Source organism: Pelophylax lessonae (assembly GCF_965119305.1).
Source record: "Pelophylax lessonae genome assembly, chromosome: 3".
NCBI lineage: Eukaryota > Metazoa > Chordata > Amphibia > Anura > Ranidae > Pelophylax > Pelophylax lessonae.
The window spans coordinates 53,913,141-53,927,603 of NC_138770.1; positions in this window are offsets into that span (position 1 = coordinate 53,913,141).

Genomic DNA, 14,463 nt, shown 5'->3' on the forward strand with positions numbered 1-14,463 from the left:
CATCCAATCCGTTTGCGGATGATTTGCGGACATAGACCGTGTGCGCCGAACAGTCTGTTGTTTGCCGGGCGCTCGGGTTCGGCACATCGCGGATCGGGTGAACAGATTATTGGGTGGGGCTGGGGAAGACCCAGCTGTCATGGTACACGTGGGTACCAATGACATAGGCAGAGGAAGACGGAGAGTCCTAAACGATTTCAGGGACTTAGGCGCTAAGTTGAGGACTAGGACCTCCAAGGTAGTATTTTCCGAAATACTACCTGTACCTCGAGCCACACCAGAGAGGCAGCGGGAGATTAGGGAAGTTAACGAGTGGCTGAGGAGCTGGTGTAGTAAGGAGGGTTTCGGGTTCCTGGAGAACTGGGCCGTCTTCTCAGTCGGTCACCGGCTCTTTGGTAGGGACGGATTGCACCTAAATGGGGTGGGTGCAGCCGTACTGGGTGAGAGGATGGCCAAAAAGTTAGAGGGGCTTTTAAACTAGGGAATGGGGGGGAGGGTACAGATGTAGAATTAGCCAGTGGAAAGCAAGTTTCAGAGGGCAGAAATGGGGGCATTAGCGGTAGGGTGTTCGGAGCCCCTATACCCAGGGTGGGTACGGGGAAAAATCAAGAGAGCAGCCTAAAAACATCAAAATTACGAGGCTTATATACCAATGCCAGAAGCCTGGCCAACAAGATGGGAGAGCTGGAGCTGCTGATGTTTGAGGAGGACTTAGATTTTGTGGGGATAACTGAGACTTGGTTTGACAGCTCTCATGACTGGATGGCGACCATTCAGGGGTATTCCCTTTATCGCAGAGATAGAGAGGGTAAAAAAGGGGGAGGGGTATGTTTGTATATTAAGAACAGTATACAGGTAAATATGAGGGATGATATTAATAATGGAGCTATGGACGAGGCAGAATCCCTATGGGTAGAGCTTCAAAGGAAAGGCACGGTGGGGAAGGTAATATTGGGCGTATGCTATAGGCCCCCAAACCAGAGGGAGGAGGGTGAGGTGGACCTCATGTTACAGATAGGATTGGCAGCAAGGATGGGAAATGTCATTATAATGGGGGACTTTAATTATCCTGATATAGACTGGGCAGAAGGAACCGCGCATTCAGCCAAGGCTCGGCAGTTCCTAAATGTTTTGCAGGACAATTTCATGGGTCAGATGGTGAATGCACCGACAAGAAACAATGCGGTACTTGACCTACTGATTACCAACAATACAGACCTGCTCACGGATATAGAAATACGGGACAACTTAGGGAACAGTGACCATAGGTCAATTGGTTTCAGTATTAATTACAGTAATAGGAAACACAAGGGTAATATAAGGACACTGAATTTCAAAAGAGCCAATTTCCCTAAACTGCGCTCGCTGCTAGAAAATATCAATTGGGATAGAACCCTGGGAACAAAGAACACGGAGGAAAAATGGGAGTGCTTCAAGAGCATACTTAACAAGGGGGTGGACCAGTGCATTCCACAGGGAAATAAATTTAAAAGAGCAAAACTAAACCCTGGGTGGCTAAACTCCAACATAAAAATGTATATTAGAGCTAAAGAAAAGGCCTTCAAAAAATACAAGACTGAGGGGTCAGTGGCAGCATTTAAGCATTACAAAGAGTGTAATAAGAAATGTAAAGATGAAATCAGGACGGCTAAAATAGAACACGAGAGACATATAGCGGAGGAGAGTAAAAAGAACCCCAAGAAATTCTTTAAGTATATAAACAGTAGGAAAGCGAGGCCAGAACACATTGGCCCCATAAAAGATGATAAAGGAAAAATGGCCACTGAGGACAGAGAAAAGGCGGAAGTGTTAAATAATTTCTTTTCTTCAGTCTTCACAAAGGAATCGGGGGGCTACACGAACCCCGCTTGTAAGGCCGAACTAAATAATACACCTCAGGAAGTGCCGCCATGGCTAACAGAGGATAGACTTAGAGCTAAACTAGAGAAACTTAACATAAATAAATCCCCGGGACCGGATGGCTTGCACCCAAGGGTTCTAAATGAGCTCAGTCAGGTGATTGCCAGACCATTATTCTTGATCTTTAAGGATAGTTTACAGACGGGTATGGTGCCAGCTGATTGGAAAAAAGCCAACGTGGTACCAATATTTAAAAAGGGGCCGAGATATATCCCGGGTAACTATAGGCCGGTCAGCCTAACATCTGTAGTCTGCAAAATTTTGGAGGGGATGATAAGGGACCACATACAAGACTTTAGTAATGAAAACGGTATTATAAGTAGTAATCAGCATGGATTCATGAAAAATCGTTCATGCCAAACCAATCTATTAACCTTCTACGATGAAGTGAGCTGCCACTTAGATAAAGGTAAGCCTGTGGATGTGGTGTATCTGGACTTTGCAAAGGCCTTTGACACCGTTCCCCACAAACGCTTACTGTACAAACTAAGGAAGGTAGGTATGGACCATAAGGTGAGTACCTGGATAGAGAACTGGCTCCAGGGGAGAGTACAGAGGGTGGTGATTAATGGGGAGTACTCGGATTGGGCGGGTGTGGAAAGTGGGGTCCCCCAGGGTTCTGTCCTGGGACCAATCCTGTTTAATTTATTCATAAATGATCTAGAGGAGGGGATATCTAGTACAATCTCAGTATTTGCAGATGATACTAAATTAGGCATGCCAATATCTTCTATGCAGGATGTGGAAATCTTGCAAGCAGACCTGAACAAAATAACGGGGTGGGCAACTACATGGCAGATGAGATTTAATGTAGAAAAATGTAAAGTAATGCACTTGGGGGCCAGAAACCAGAAAGCAAGCTACTCACTAGGGGGGGAACCTCTGGGTGAGTCTAGGATGGAAAGGGACCTGGGGGTACTGGTAGACAACAGGCTTGGAAGTGGCATGCAATGCCAAGCCGCTGCAAGCAAAGCCAACAGAATACTGGGTTGTATAAAAAAGGGGATTCACTCCAGAAATAAAGAGATTATTCTTCCACTCTACAAGACTCTGGTCCGGCCACATCTGGAGTATTCTGTCCAGTTCTGGGCACCGGTCCTCAGGAAGGATGTGCTGGAACTGGAGAAAGTCCAGAGAAGGGCAACAAAAATAATTAGGGGAATGGAGGACATCGGCTATGAGGAAAGACTACAAGCACTGAACTTGTTCTCTCTGGAGAAGAGACGCTTGAGGGGGGATATGATATCAATGTACAAATACTGTACTGGCGACCCTAGCATAAGGAACAAACTATTTAGAGTAAGGGAATACAATAAGACACGTGGCCACTCACTAAAACTAGAGGAAAGGCGGTTTAACCTTAAAGTGCGTAAGGGGTTCTTCACTGTAAGAGCGGTAAGGATGTGGAATTCTCTTCCGCAAGCAGTCGTATCAGCGGGGAGCATTGATAGTTTCAAAAAACTATTGGATGGACACCTTAAAGACCACAACATACAGGGGTATACAATGTACGGTTAAAAGCAAACACACACACATAGGTTGAACTGGATGGACTTGTGTCTTTTTTCAGCCTCACTAACTATGTAATAATGTAAGTGAATGGCACTGCGGATGTCAGCGGAATACCATCCGCTGACACCCGATTTTCCTCCTGTCAGTTCTGTTCCGTTTTTACGAATGGAACAGAACCCCATTTTTCCTTCCGTGTAAAAAACGGAAAGGAAGGAAAATCGGATGTCAGCGGTGTCATCCGCTGACATCCGCAGTGCCATATACTTACATTATGTCCGCATATCATCTGCAAACGGATGGGATGATATGCGGGCACACGGAGCGGATGACAGAAATGTCATCCGCCCTGTGGAAAAAAAAAAAAAAAAGTCCCGCAGCGGACCTTTCACACGGAGCGGCCGTGTGAAAGGAGCCTTAAGAAATGACACTTTGGGACATTGTAGCAAAGTGTCATTTCTTAAGTGATGTCACATGAAAAGATACAATTAAATATTTATAATTAAGAAAAAAAAAAAAAAAATATATATATATATATATATATATATATATATATATATATTAAAATAATAAAAAAAAATATATATACTGTATATGTATATATATATATATATATATATATATATATATATATATACAGTATAGATACGGAAATTTAGTAATGGGTGGATCACAGCTTCTTCTATGCCACTGTGGTTATGGGGAAGTCTGACTTGCCCAGTTGGGATTTCATTCATCATTCATTGAAAATGAAACAGGAGCACTAAGACTTCTGTAGATTTTATAAGGGACTGGAATAGGAAATGCAGTCATTATGTTATCTATGAATCAGAAGAAGCCAGGGGGTGATTTTACTATTTTACCCATAACTAAAGATAGCAATTTTGGTGACGTCACCCTTCATTTACTCCATAGTTAATCATATGTTTCCAATCCTTACCTGTGTATGATACCCTCACTGTGGAGGAATTGCAGTCCACATAATATTTCTGATGTAAGGATTTGGATGGCTCTTGCAGGAAATGGTGCTACAGCTTCTATGACCATCTTTAGGTCTCCTCCGCTCATATACTCCATCACAAATACGAGATAGTCCTGTGTGAAAATAAGGGATAAAGATAAGGGTTAAATTATGGACATTCATGATTTGGTGGGGTAATTTGTGAAGGCAGACCATGCAGTGTGGTCAAGCCCATATAACATTCTCCTAATATGGTGAGAATGGGAAAGACGACTTACATTTGTCTGAAAGGCACCAAATAGATGGGTGAAAAAGACGTTGTGTCTGGTCTTCTCCAGCAATTGACGCTCCATCAGGACTTCATTTTCTTTTTTTCCAGCCAGATGTCTCTTTTGCACCAACTTGACAGCAAGCGGATGGTCATAGGCAGCATGAGACGCTAATACAACCTGTAGAAGAAAGAGGAACATAATAAGTATGGTGCAATAATAGTGCAGGATGGTGATTGCTTTTTGTCAAGTACCACATATCCAGCATGTGCTCCCCAAATTGTCTAGGGGTAGCTAACCATGATCATAAGATATTAAGTCTATTATCTGCAGGGTTCACAGATATTTAGGGCTTAAGCTGTCCTTACATGGTTCAGCTTGTTTTTGTTCAGCCCCCCCAAAAAAACAGAACCAATTCCCCCATTCACGCATTAGAGGTGGATGAGGGAATCCTCCCTGCTTGGCTATTGTTTTCTAACAGCGGGGTGACTCCTCCATTGTCAGAATACACAGATCAGTACTTCAGACTATTGGCCGCTTTTATGTGGTGGGGCAAGTGAACAGAAGCCGATCGGTAAAGCAACTTCTGTTAAACCGCAGTGGCCACACATGGATTGACATTCGGCCAGTCCATGCTCAACCAGCCGAATGTTGATTCATACATGGCCAGCTTAATACACACTAGATTCATGTATAGTGCATGCATGTTAAAAAGAAATAAGCTGCAAGGATCATTTCTAGCATGCTTTGGATCTAGGATCAAGTGTGAACAAGGAACATGCAGGAATGGGTACATTTTGCCATGAACATAAATCCACAATCCACATGGTGGACAAATGCATGACCAAACTATAGGAAAATCAGCCTAATAACTTACCTTTCCAAAACCTCCCTGTCCCAGTAAATGATGAAATATAAAGCTGTCCATGGTTAAAGGACCTGACCCAATGCTGATGAATGGGGCTGGTAGGGATGGTTTGCTGGTTCTGATAGGTTCATCAATTTTGTCTTTCTTGCTATCACTGGTGCCTGAAGCCAATGTCCTCTTGTCAATGATAGCTGGATCCAATGTCTGTGGAATTGGTATCTTGCCACTGATAGCTGGATCCGATGGCTTCTTGATGCTAGTGGATGAGGCATCCTTTTTTTCTAGGGAGAGAATGAAAAATTCACATTGTTAGCATTTAACTTAACTTTGCATCATATAAATCATCTAATTCATGTGTGTTACTGTATATGACCTGTTTCTGGTATGCAACATTCCATATACATGGGTAAAATGGTGGTTTTTGGACCTGGGAGCCAGATCTTGGAGTGTGGAATTTAAGCTAGCAGTGATCCTCGTATGTGTATATAGTAGGGATCCGTGTGTGTGTGTGTGTCTGTGTCTGTGTGGCAATGGTTCTGGTGTGTGTATATAGCAGGGATCCCAGTGTGTATATATCATTGATGCCAGTATGTGTATATAGCAGGGATCCCAATATGTGTATATAACTGTGATCCCGGTATGTGTATATAGCAGGGATCCCAGTATGTGTATATAACTGTGATCCCGGTATGTGTATATAGCAATGATCCCGGTATGTGTATATAGTAGGGATCCCAGTATGTGTAGATAACAGTGATCCCGGTATGTGTATGTAGCAATTGTTCCAGTATGTGTATATAGCAGTGATCCCGGTATATGTATATAGCAGTGATCCCAGTATGTGTATATAGAAGAGATCCCAGTATGTGTATATAGCAGTGATCCCGGTATATGTATATAGCAGTGATCCCAGTATGTGTATAAACCAGTGATCCCGGTATGTGTATAAAGCAGGGATCCCGGTATGTGTATATAGCAGTGATCCCAGTATGTGCATATAGCAGGTATCTGGGTATGAGTATATGGCAGGGATTCTGATATGTGTATATAGCAAGGGTCCCGGTATGTGTATAAAGCAGTGATCCCGGTATGTGTATATAACAGTGATCCTAATAAGTGTATATAGCAGAGATCCCGATATGTGTGTATAGCAGTGATCCCGGTATGTGTATATAGCAGTGATCCTGGTATGTGTATATAGCAGAGATCCCGATATGTGTGTATAGCAGTGATCCTGGTATGTGTATATAGCAATGGTCTCAGTATGTATATATAGCAGAGATCTCGGTATGTGTATACAGCAAGGAACCCGGTATATGTATATAGCAGTGATCCTGGTATGTGTATATAGCAGGGATCCCGGTATGTGTATATAGCAATGATTCCGGTATGTGTATATAGCAATGATTCCGGTATGTGTATATAGCAATGATTCCAGTATGTGTATATAGCAATGATCCTGGTATGTGTATATAGCAATGATTCCAGTATGTGTATATAGCAGTGATCCCGGTATGTGTATATAGTAGTGGTCCTGGTATATTTATCTAGCTGTGATCCCGGAATATGTATAAGGCAGTGACCCCGATATGTGTATATAGCAGTGATCTCAGTATGTGTATATAACAGGGATCCCGATGTGTGTATATAGCAGTGATCCCGGTATGTGTATATAGCAATGATCCCGGTATGTGTATATAGCAATGATCCCGGTATGTGTATATAGCAGGGATCTTGGTATGTGTATATAGTAATGGTCCCAGTACATGTATATAGCAGGGATCCTGGTATATATATATATTGTAATTGCAGTGATCCCGGTATGTGTATATAGCAGTGATCCTGGTATGTGTATATAGCAGGGATCCCGATATGTGTATATAGCAGTGATCCTAATAAGTGTATATAGCAGAGATCCCGATATGTGTGTATAGCAGTGATACTGGTATGTGTATATAGCAATGGTCTCAGTATGTATATATAGCAGAGATCTCGGTATGTGTATACAGCAAGGAACCCGGTATATGTATATAGCAGTGATCCTGGTATGTGTATATAGCAATGATCCCGGTATGTGTATATAGCAATGATCCCAGTATGTGTATATAGCAATGATTCCGGTATGTGTATATAGCAATGATCCCGGTATGTGTATATAGCAATGATCCCGGTATGTGTATATAGCAATGATCCCGGTATGTGTATATAGCAATGATCCCGGTATGTGTATATAGCAATGATTCCGGTATGTGTATATAGCAATGATCCCAGTATGTGTATATAGCAATGATCCCAGTATGTGTATATAGCAATGATCCCGGTATGTGTATATAGCAATGATCCCGGTATGTGTATATAGCAGGGATCCCGGTATGTGTATATAGCAGTGATCTCAGTATGTGTATATAACAGGGATCCTGATGTGTGTATATAGCAGGGATCCCGGTATGTGTATATAGAAATGATCCCGGTATATAGGAATGATCCTAGTATATTTATATATAGCAATGTCCATGTTATGTATACAGGAGTTACCCCAATACATTGCAGAGTCTCCGATTATAAAGAGAACACAGCAGGATGGGGGATGGTAATTTTAGAAAAATGTCAGTTATTTTCAGTTGAGTCCAGTGAGATTTGAAAATGAGACTCCCATAGCTTTGTGAATGTTGCCTAAAATACTGATATGTTTCTATAATGTGTGTGTTCTCCATTGGGACACATAAATGACATGTTTGGTGACATTGTATATAAATGATGTCAATTTCTGGTTTATTTTGTGTACAGATATTGTAATGGTAATGGTGGGGCTCAGTCAGTGGATGTCGGAGTTATTATTACATTTCACTCACCATCCTCACCTGTTGTAATTTCCTTCTTCTCTTTTTCCCCAAAACACGGGAAAACACATTTAAAAACTCTCTTTGCTCCGCGCTTAAACGCCCGCCACTTCCCCTTTTTTGGGGGGGTCGTAGCGTTTGGCATTTCAGCGGGCTGGTGATCCTCTAACAAGGAATCAATTATATCTGCAGGTTTCTCTTTGGTGATGTTCAGAGAAACCTTTTCTTCCTTCTCTATTCTGCGATAAAATGTCATTCTCCAATTCTGAGCGATATCAGATAATAGAAAACACGACACACAGCGATCGCTTCCTCTCTGATCACAAGACACAGAGTGAATGACCACCAACTGACGCACAGCTCCTTATATAGACCCACAGTGCCAGTGGGCGGGGCTTAGTCACATGACCATGCAGTGGGTGGGGCTGTGTAGTGGGCGGGGCTTACAGTCACATGACCATGCAGGTACCTTGAGTGTGTAAACAAGTTTTTTTTTCTAAACAATGTCAGTTATTTTGAGCTGGGGATTAAATCTGAAAATAACACATGGCTGAAAATTCAAATCTTTATATTTGTATAACAGCTCTATGAGTGTCTGCACATTGTATCTATATTTAAAGTCATTTTAAATTACTATAAAGTACATTGTTTTTTTTTTTTTTTTAAATGATGACACCTCAATGCCATTTTTTGCGGGGCTTAAAGTCACATGACAATGCAGTAGGTGGGGCTGTGCAGTGGGCGGGGCTTAAAGTCACATGACCATGCAGGAACTTTGAGTGAGTAAACAAGTCTAACAGACTCAATTCAAAACAAGCATAACATTGTTTTTTTTGTTTTTTGTTTTTTTTGTTTTTTCTTGTTTTGTTTTTTTTACAATACATAGATTGGTGAAATGATGTACAATTGATATAAAGAGATTTTTTTTTTTTTGCCTAAAGTATTTTTTTTTTTTTTTAACTCTTTTTATTGCAAGAGATAAAAATGCAGAATACAAAATCAAATAATGCTTAATTTCCATATAAGTTATTGCAATAACAAGGTAAGGTCTGAAAACGGTGCAACAATAAGTGTAAGCAATGAGTGCAAACATGACATACAGTGACTATAGTTGGAACCTTTAAAACATCGAGTATTGAGCAAGAAAATTATAGATCATAACAAGTAAATCTATATAGTCAGATTTGAAGAGGTCCATATTTCCCAAATTTTGTTGCATTTTTTTGGAAATCCCCATTGTTCGAACACCAATTTCTCATAGGGCAGAATTTGATTGACCGGTTGTATCCAGAGAATAAAATGGAGATGGTTGCAATATTTTTTATCACACTGTATTTGCGCATCGGTCTTACAAAACACATTTTTTTTGGAAAAATTTAATTTTTTTAAATTAAAAATCAAGAAAACAGTAAAGTTAGCCCATTTTTTTCTATAAAATGAAAGATAATGTTACGCCAAGTAAATAGATACCCAACATTTCATGCTTCAAAATTGCACACGCTCGTGGAATGGCGACAAACATTGGTAGTTAAAAATCCCCATAGGCGACACTTTCTTCTACAAGTTACCATTTTAGAATTACAGAGGAGGTCTAGGGCTAGTATTTTTGCTCTGGCTCTAACGATCGCGGCGATACCTTACATGTGTGGTTTGAACACCATTTACATATGTGGGTGCAACTTGCCTATGCGTTTGCTTCTGCGCGCAAGCTAACGGGGACAGAGCTCTTTAATTATTATTTTTATTCTCTATTTTATTTTTCATTTTTAAACTATCCTTTAAAAAAAAAAATTTTGATCACTTTTATTCTTATTACAGGCGGTCTCCGGGTGTTCATCGGGTGTTCATGTGTTCGGTGAACACACAAACAAATGGGGCCTTTCGCAGGTAATTCGCCCCGCCACCGCACCCGAAAAATAGAAAAGAGAAAAAAAATGCTCCCGCCACTTCAGACACCTCCGACGTAATGAGCTGCTGGAGCTGTGACAGTTCTTTTAAAGGAAAGGGGCGGGGACACCATCCGGTGACACCGCCCCTTCTGACGACGTCAGTAATTTATTCACTGCACCTGAGCAGTACATTATGGGGCGCTCGTGATGTCAGATTCCTATAAAAGAGCTGTCAAACCCAAACAGCTCATTACGCGGGAAGAGTCTGAAGAGGCAAGAGCTTCTTTTTTTTTCTTTCTATTTTTCGGGTGCAGCGGGCGGCGTGATTGATGATGGATTTACATCGGGGGGACACTATTTTAAATTTTTTTTAATAAAGGACTTGTCCAAAATTGGCTTTTGTCTTTAATTTTTATTGTACACTTTTTTGGTGAATGGGTAGGGGTTCGATGTACCCAAAATACATTCACATGGGGGTCCGGATCTGGGGGCCCCCTTATTAAAGGGGGCTTCCAGATTCCGATAAGCCTTCTACCCGCAGACCCACACAACCACAGCCCAGGGTTGTCAGGAAGAGACCCTTGTCTCCATCAACATGGGGACAAGGTGCTTTGGGGGGCACCCCAAAGCACCCTCCCAATGTTGAGGGCAAGTGGCCTGGTATTGGTATGGTTCAGAAGGGGGGGGGCGCTCGCTCGGCTCCCCCCCATTCTGTCCAGCCAGGCTGCTTGCTCAGATAAGGGTCTGGTATGGACTGGAAGGGGGGTATGGTATGGACCCAAAGGGTGTGCTATGGACTGGAAGGGGGGACCCCACGCCATTTTCATGCTTTTTTTATCTGTATTGCCAGGAGCCAACAATACATTACAGCCGCAAGCAAGTTTACATTTTTTCCTTTAGAAATGTCAGTATTGCTGCAGCAGGCTACATACATCGTACAAATGCACCACTTTACAGGCACATTAAGGGGGCCCCCCAGGCACGATATTTAAAGACATTTTTAATTTTTATTGTTTCACTTTAAACATCATTAAAATCACTGCTCCTGTAAAAATGATTGTTTTTTAAAAAAATGTTTGCATCGGTAAATATCTCCCAGGGCAGTACCCAGGTCCTCATACACTTTGTTTGGGCAATAACTTGCATTTAAGCCTTTAAAATTAGGACTTTTGATTTTTCATGTTCGAGTCCCATAGGTTTTAATGGAGTTTGCATGTTCGTACGAACTTTTCCCCCGTTCGCGGTGCTCTGGTGCAAACCGAACCGGGGGGCGGGGGGGGGGGGGCTGGGTGCGTTGTTCGGCTCATCACTAGTCTCCACAGAAGCTTTATCACTAATCTTTGTTTCCAGAACAACCCAAAATTTTCAAAATACAGCAAAACAAATGTTACAAGGGTTTTAACCCTTCCCTATGCTATCCAGAAAACTTAAAATGTATTCTTTTGGCTGGAGTTACAATTAAAAAATGTACCTGTTCTGACTTACAAACAAATTCGACTTAAGAACAAACCTACAGACCCTATCTTGGTTGTAACCCGGGAACTGCCTGTACAAGTAATATAAACTTCCCTTGTAATGGAAATAAGAATGACAGGGCCTCTTTAATGTGAGATCTGGTGTCAAAAAGACCTCACATCTCACATCTACAGTTATTTTTTTTTCATGATGAAAAAAAAATGGGCTCTTTAACCACTTAAGCCCCGGAGGATTTTCCTGCTAAAAGACCAGGGGGTATTTTGCGATTCGGCACTGCGTGAATTTAACGGACAATTGCGCGGTCGTGCAACGCTGTACCTAAACGAATTTGACGTCCTTTTTTTCCCACAAACAGAGCTTTCTTTTGGTGGTATTTGATCACCTGTGCAATTTTTTGATCACGCGCTATAAACAAAAAAAGAGCGACAATTTTTCAAAAATAGCAATATTTTTCACATTTTTTTATATGAAATTCCCCAAAAAAAATGTAAAAATCAAAATTTTTTAACATTTTTGGCCAATTTGTTTTATCCTACCTATGTTTGGTAAAAAAAATCGCAAAAAGCGTATTTTGATTGGTTTGCGCAAAAGTTATCGCGTTTACTAACAAAGGGAAAGATTTTTGTCATTTTTGTTGTTTTTTTTTTAACGCGTAATGGCGGCGATCTGAAATTTTTTTTGCGGTACTGCGACATTGCGGCGGACAGATCGGACCCTTGACTGAAATTTTTGACACTTTTGGGGTTACCAGTGACATTTCTACAGTAATCAGTGCTATACATATGCACTGTTACTGTAAAAATACACTGGTTGTGAAGGGGTTAACTTTATTTGGGAGGGAGGGGCTGTGTGTGTCCCTAGGGGCGTGATTCTTACTGTGATTGGCTGTGGCTCTAGCTGTAAGGACACTGATCAACGGATCTACATACTAGATCCGTGTGATCAGTGTCTTTACAGCGAGGAGAATGACAGGTGGCTTGTTTACACAAGCTGCCTGACATTCTCCCTCTCCCCCGACGATCGCCGAGTGGCCAGCGGACATCGGGTCCGCTGGTCACACGCGCGGGGGAGTCCGTGACCGCGCGGGAGCGGGAGCGCGCCTCCGCAGGCGCGCGCTCGCTCCCCAGACCCTCCCAGGCTAGTGACGTTAATTAACGTCACTCTGCCTGGCAGGGGCTGACCGCCGCAGTAAATCTACTTGCGGCGGTCGGCAAGCGGTTAAGGCAGTTGCTGGGAAGTGACATATGACATCGCTCCGGTCCTCCAAGGCCATAGAGTGGATTGGGGGGCCAGCTTGTCCTCACTCGACTTTCTGCCTGAGAGGACAGCGGACAGGATCGTTTTCCCCGCTACCGACAACTCCAGTAAGCAGGGAAAACGACCGGGAAGCAGCGGGGGGGGGGGGGGGGCACCTCTCCCACCACCCATAAAGGTGATCCCACGGCAAATCTGCCGATGGGACGCCCTTATGTTAAAGCTATCTGCTGCTATAACCCCGGTATTTAACATCAAAGTACCAACGTAAATACACGGTGGGCGGTCCATAAACGGTTAATAGCGTTCCCGTGTATCGTGGCCAGATCTCCTCATCAAGGATACCCAGGAGACAAACCTTCGGTGTTAGGGGCACTTGTATAGACAATACTGCAGATAGAGCCTCTACCACCTTTTGCCAGAACTTTGCAATAATTGGGCGCTGTCATATTACAGGAGCAAAGTCACCTCTAGGGCATTTGTATCTTGCACAATTTGATGAAGGTATGCGATGCGTTGCGTGTTGTCTAATTGGTGTTGGGTAAGATTGATGAAACATATGCATTTGGGTCAGCTTATAAATGATATGGATATTTTTAATGGTAATTATGTTGGTGATTGGATGAGGAGGACTAGACCAATACACATACAGGGATCAGTGCTATGTATATACAGTGAATCCGGAAAGTATTCACAGCGCTTCACTTTTCCCACATTTTGTTAATTTACAGCCTTATTCCAAATGGATTACATTCATTATTTTTCACAGCATTCTACAAACTATACCCCATAATGACAATGGTAAAGAAGTTTGTTTGAAATATTTGCAAATTTATTAAAAATAAAAAACAAAAAAATCACATGTACATAAGTATTCACATTGACACTCAAAATTGAGCTCAGGTGCATCCTGATTCCACTGATCATCTTTGAGATGTTTCTACAACTTGATTGGAGTCCCCCTGTGGTAATCTCAGTTGATTGGACACGATTTGGAAAGGCACACACCTGTCTATATTAGGTCCCACAGGTAACAGTGCATGTCAAAGCACAAACCAAGCCATGAAGTCCAAGGAATTGTCTGTAGACCTCTGAAACAGGATTGTATGGAGGCACAGATCAGGGGAAGGGTACAGAAACATTTCTGCAGCATTGAAGGTCCCAATGACCACAGTGGCATCCATCACCTGTAAATGGGAGAAGTTTGGAACCACCAGGACTCTTGCTAGAGTGGGCTGCCCTGCCAAACTAAGTGTTTGGGATAGAAGGGCCTTAGTCAGGGAGATGAGCAAGAACCCAATTGTCACCCTGACAAAGCTCCAGCATTTCTCTTTGGAGAGAGGAGAACCTTACAGAAGAACAACCATTTCTGCAGGACTCCACCAATCAGGCCTGTATGGTAGAGTGGCCATATGGCAGCCTACCTGGAGTTTACCTAAAGGCACCTGAAGGCAGTGGCGGCTGGTGCTCAAAATTT